Source organism: Canis lupus, chromosome 28, assembly GCF_003254725.2.
Source record: "Canis lupus dingo isolate Sandy chromosome 28, ASM325472v2, whole genome shotgun sequence".
Taxonomy (NCBI): Eukaryota; Metazoa; Chordata; class Mammalia; order Carnivora; family Canidae; genus Canis; species Canis lupus.
The window spans coordinates 22,915,798-22,922,124 of record NC_064270.1 but is presented as its reverse complement, the minus strand read 5'-3'; the positions used below and the strand labels follow the sequence as shown (position 1 = coordinate 22,922,124).

The 6,327-nt window shown below is 40.2% G+C and overlaps 1 pseudogene; it reads right to left on the bottom strand.

Moving 5' to 3' along the window:
* Positions 1–5,717: 5,717 nt before the first annotated feature.
* Positions 5,718–6,327, bottom strand: LOC112672336 (rhomboid domain-containing protein 3-like; annotated as a pseudogene).

Below are 6,327 nucleotides of genomic sequence, written 5' to 3'. Positions count from 1 at the left end.
TGGTGGCTTCCATATCCTGGCTATTGTGTATAATGCTGCAATGGAAGTTGGAGTGCAGGTATCTCTTCAAAATCCTGATTTTGATTCTTTTGGATATGTACCCAGAAGATAATCACATGCAAAAGGATGAAATTAGACCTCCATCTTACACTATACACAAAAATCAACTCAAAATGGATTAAAGAATTAAACATAAGATCCCAAACTATAAAATTCCTGAAAGAAAACAGGGCAAGCTTCATGACATTGGTCTTGATAATTATTTCACAGATATGACAACAAAGGCACAGGTGACAAAAGCAAAAATAGACAAGTGGGACTATGTCAAACTAAAAACCTTCTGCCCAGCAAAGGAAATAATCAACAGAGTAAAAAAGCAACCTATGGAATGGGAGAAAATATCTGCAAACCATATATCTGATAAGGAGTTGATTTTGAAAATATGTAAGGAACTCCTATAACTAAATAGCAAATAATAATAATAATCATCATCATCATCATCTCAATTTAAAAGTGAGCAAAGGACTGAAATACACATTTATCCACAGAAGCCATACAAATGGCCAAAAGCTATATGAAAAGATGCTCAACATCACTAATTATTAAGAAAATAGAAATCAAAACCACAATGAGAGATCACCTCATATTTGTTAGGATGGCTATTATAGGGGAAGAAAAAAATAACTATTTTACCCTCTTAAATTTCCAACTGGGACCCTGTAACAAAAGACATATTAACAAGAGAAAAGCATACAAACTATTTAATATATATTTTATGTGAAACATGAAGCTTCATGAGGAAATGAAGACCCAAAGAAATGGTTAAAACTGAGTTTCTATCCTAGGTTTGAAGAGTTCTGGAGTTATATGATAGGACAAAAACAAGCTAAGTATAGTAAACTGAAGGGAATTTAGCAAGGCCTGTTCATTCAGATTCCTCTCTTTTTGTCCTTGTCAGAGATAAGGATGCTTCCTTTCTCTGGGATTAGGGAGGGCACCTCTCATAAGAGGCTTTCATGACCTGCTTTAGGGGAAAGTCAGAAAGTCCCTTCTACACAACCATTTCTCAAGTTATTTCAGGTTGAAATATTCAATATGCCAAGGTATCCTATTTAAGTTAGGGGTAGTGTGTCTTGAAGCTCACTACTATTATCAGAAAAAACAAAGGATAAATGTTGGTGAGTTTGTGGAGAAAAGGGAACTTTTCTATACCATTGTATACAATTGGTAAATTGGTGGGCCCACCATGGAAAACAGCACGACGATCCCTTAAAAAATTAAAAACAGAACTACTATATGATCCAGCCATCCCACTTCTGGGTATTAGCAATTTCTTTTAAAAGAAAATATTCTGGTACATTTTGGAAGACTTAAATTGTCAGCATCAGCACTTACCTTTTTCCTCCCACATATACTTTTATCTCTTCTACTTAAGATTCTTCTCGTACTTCTCTTATCATCATGAACAAAAATTGTGCACTAGTCCACTATACATAAGGCTTTATGTTTTATGACATTTGGGAACAATTAGGAAGCACAGCCATGGGTGTGGAAGGGCTTAAATTTTAGGTAACATATAGGAAGAAAGTTGGCAAAAAAAATTGTCCTCCTAGTGTTGGGAGGAGGGAGAGCTCAAAGGTTCCTCAGCTCCTCCTTTCCTTCTCACCCTGTTAAGGGCAAATTTTCCCCCCTTCCCAAACCTCCTTCCAAACTGCTGAGTCATGTTGCTGAATAATCATGAAGAAGATACGCAAATTCCAGCACACACACACACACACACACACACACATGCATATATATGCATATGTATTTATTTTAATTGGCGGGGTTGAGCATGGGCAGGGTAGTTGGTATTCCTGCTTATCATATAAGTAAAGGTTCTGGAAAACCCCTTAATATAGTAGACACTATTCACTATAAGAGGTTATTAGAATAAACTCAGAAACTTTACCTAGTGAAGTGTAAACCTTAAGAAGTGCAGATTATGATAAATTCAATTGCAAATTAGAAAGTGTCTATTAGACCACAAGAGAGAAAGGGTTGCTGGGGGAGGGTTTTCCTGACTGTGGCATTACTAAAAGCAAGGACAGTAAGTGGGACTATTATGATGATTTAGCATCTCAGAACAGCCTCGGGAAGATGAACACCCTCCCTTGCTTTTACAAGGGCAGGTTTGGTACACAAGAATCTGCAGCTGAATGGGGAATTACCTAAACCCAGAGTGATGTCAGTTATTTTGCCATAATTTGGATGGTGAGGGAGGGGGAGCAAGTTGCTGAGTAGAATGGGGAGACTGGCAAGAGAGTCCAGTTCAAGCATTTAATTGCATGTCTTGAATCTGTCTTCCTCAAGGAAGCCTTTCTTAACCTCCTAGAGTACACATTTGCTACCCCTCCTAAGCCCCTTTTAGAAAACTATATTTCCTGTACATCACAGCACATTTTACACAATATTGTCATGTTTTCATTGTCTTTCATCCTCTCCACATTGTAAGCTCATGATGGCAAGAAGGTCTTGTAGATGCTCATAACCCCAGGGCTCAGCATAGTGCCCGACACATAAAGGTTTAAGAAATATTTGTTGGGCAGCCTGGGTGGCTGAGTGGTTTAGTGCCACCTTCGGCCCAGGGCATGATCCTGGAGACCTGGGATCGAGTCCCACGTCGGGGTCCCTGAATGGGATCTGCTTCTCACTCTGCCTGTGTCTCTCTCTCTCTCTCTCTCTCTCTCTTTCTCTCCGTGTGTGTCTCTCATGAATAAATAAAATCTTTAAAAAAGATATATTTGTTGTTATTTATTTATTTAATGTATTATTTATCTAAGATTTTATTTATTCATGAGAAACAGAGAGAGGCAGAGACATAGGCAAAGCGAGAAGCAGACTTCCTGCAGGGAGCCTGATGTGGAGCTCGATCCCAGGATCCCTGAATCACCACCTGAGCCAAAGGCAGACACTCAACCACTGAGCTACCCAAGTGCCCCAAGAAATATTTATTGAATAAGGAATGGGAATTAGAAGGTGACCCACCAAGACGTTTTAGAACAGACATCCATATAAAAATACGATTTTTCACAACCTTTCTGTTTTCCAGAGAAAATGTAATGTTGAACAAAAATGGTTTTTTAAGAGTGTCCTTTTTGACTTATTTGATTACGTTATTAAAAGCCCAATTACTTTCCATTGTTTATGGCTAAAGACTAGATTCTAATCAGTGATGTGAGCAATATTATATAGAGAACTCAGGATAATGTAAAACTGGTGAAAAGCTAATATGGGCCAATAAATTCACATCACTGGAAGTGGTGAAATTTTTAGTGCTTTATTTAAAAACAATAAGAAGGGCTCTCCTATATCTTCACAAAATTTAATGAACCAGGCTTGAGTTAATGATCTACATATTAGCCAAGGTCTGGATGTGAGATGCAACATCTTTTATCCCTTAAGGTAATTGTATACTCAGAAATGTGCCTAATTAGCTAATGGACTGGTCTCTGGCATTGACATTTCCAAAGACAAATCCTAAAAGGGAAATAAGAAGTTTGCTGGAAAGGAGGAATGTGCAATTATACAAAATAAGAAATATGCAATTATGCAATGTAAAAGATCAAGATCTCTAGAGGCATGAGAGGTAATCTTGTTACCTCTTGGTTACTTGCTTGGACTTTTGTTTGCTTTAGTTTTTATTTATTATTGTTAATCATGTAATTAATTCATACATTTTTAAGAGTTATTTATTTATTTATTTATTTATTTGAGAAAGAGAGAGCGAGCACAAGCAGGGGTTGCAGTAGAGGAAGAGAAAGAAGCAGTCTCTATGCTGAGCTGGGATCCCAGTGCAGGGCTCGATCCCAGGACCCGGAGATCATGACCTGAGCTGAAGGCAGACACTTAACTAACTGAACCACCCAGGTGCCCCCAAGTTATACATTCTTATAAAAGTCCAAACAGATAAATAATTCTATAAAACAATCCCCTTTGCCACACCAAACTCATAGCCTTTCCCAGATACAATTTTCTACAGTTTGGTGTATATACATCCAGATATTTATCTGTATATTTAAATGTGTGTATGTTCATATTTAGAATTATGTATTTTTGCTTTGTTTGCTTGTTTTTACATAGAGAGAATTGCATTTTGTATTATCTTATAAATTGCTTTTGAGTGACAGCAGATCTTAGAGATCTATGACAGTACACACAAATCTACCTCATTCTTTTTCACTAGTACATAATATTCCATAGAACAGATGAAGTCCTTCATTTAACTGTCCCTATGTAATGGACAGTTAGTCACGTTCGGTTTGTTACTGTGATAAACAACAATGTGATATGTACATTGCATTGTGGACACATGGGAATATTTTTCTAAGAAAATACTACTTTAAAATGGATTGCCAAATAAAAGGATATAAGTATTAAATCTCATAGACATTGTGAAATTTTTCTCCAGAAGAGGCTGTATCAGTCAAAGTCAGCACCAAAAGCAATATATAAATCCTCATTATCTTCTTCTTCCCCTCAGCCTTTTACTACTTCTACCTTCTCTTCCAAATTTATGGGAGCAAAACTGGTATTTCATTGATGTTTCATTTGTATTTTTCTGATTACAAGTGAAGTTTCATATCTTTTCATGTATTTCCAGCTATTTGAATTTCTTTTTCTACAAATTACTGGGTTGTATTTTTGCCTTTTTCTTATTAATAGAAAGGCTTTATATATTTAAAATATATACCTGCTAGACTGAAAGAAAAGATTTGCAACATAAATGTTATTTTATTTTAACTTAATGTGTTTTGTTAGATAATTTGAGTACAGTCAAGTTATTCAACCTGTGTCTAACTTAAAAATCTCTGCCCCCAATATTTACTGTCATTTTTTCCCTATACTTTCTTCTTTTATGATAATGCTTTTTACATTTTTATTTTTAATTAATCTAGAATTTTTGTTTTGCCCCCAATTTGGTCCAGGTTGAAAAATGAGCTGGTTATTATTCTTTTTTATTTTGAATTCACAAGACTGAAATCAAGACCCAAGCCAAGATCAGCAGTCAGACAATTGACTGAGCCACCCAGGCACCCTAAACTGTTTTTTTTCTAAACAGTGCCAAGGGGGGTGTGCTGAAGAGGGCCTCTCCTGTACCCCACTGTGACTGTCAGCAGAGAACACTGAGGTTTAGACTACCCAACCATAGGTCAAGCCTCTTGTCACTGGTGGGCCTGCATGTGTTGGGGAGGACCAGAGCCTCAGAGTAGGTAAGTTGCCCCTTCCCTGAATCATCAGAGCCTCAGTGGCCCCCTCACCCCCAACCAACAGTGACAGGGTACCTTCCACACAGCCTGTGGTTGCCAGTGCCACCACTGCCTGCTCTGTGGGGAAGCCCATGTGCCCCAGCTGCTGCAGCCTGTGGGATGTGATACACAGGGAGGGAATGTCAGGGCTAGCTCCAGCCCCTGAAACAGGAGACCCTGTCTTACTGCAGAGAGAAGACAGAGGACAGAGACAGCCATAGTGGTCTCACAGAACACTGGGATGGCCCCTCAGGGAGTGAGGCCCAGATCCTCTCCTGTAGCATCTGCTCATCCAGGGCTGCGCACAGTGGGGTCCTTGAGGGTCCTTGACCAGGCCAGGCCCATCTCTGAGGACTTCTCTCTCAGTTCCACTGCACAGGCTCCAGGCCTGGAGACAGCCAAGTTGAGACTTTCACTGTAGAACCAGAGGCTAGAGGAGGCCATATAAGGAGATCTGGGGTAGTAGAATGAGTGATAGGCAGTTTAGCCAGACCACCTAGGTAGGAAGGAGTCTGAGTGACCAATACTTCACCTGGGTCCTACAAAAGACACCCTCTTACATTGCCCACAGTAGACACTCAGAAAGCTCCAACCATTGGAAGGGCCCAGCTGTATAGGCCAGGCCAGCAAGAAGGCCACAGAAGAGCTGTAGGGTGGGTGACTCAGAGCTAAGCAGTGGTATCTAGGCAGCAGCCACAATGACAGTATCCCCTGGGGCTGTCTAGGGTGGTAACCCAGCCCCACCAGCATGGCCAGGTGGACAGGCATGGAACTGCAGCCATCAGCTTCACTGGACTTGCTAGGCCTGCCAGCAGTGTTGCTATTAGCCCACCGGCTAGGGTGAGCAGGGCAGAGAGTGCAGGAACTGCATTGTGCCCATGTGGCGGCACTCCTGTAGCAGGCTCAGGAACTGGCCAAATAGGGCCAAACGCTGCATGGATCAGCAGTTGCTGTGCCTGCCAAGGTCCAGCAGCAGCTCAGGGGCCAGTGCAAGATTGGGGCCAATCCTCACCAGGCACAGGCTGCTCAGCAGTAGCAT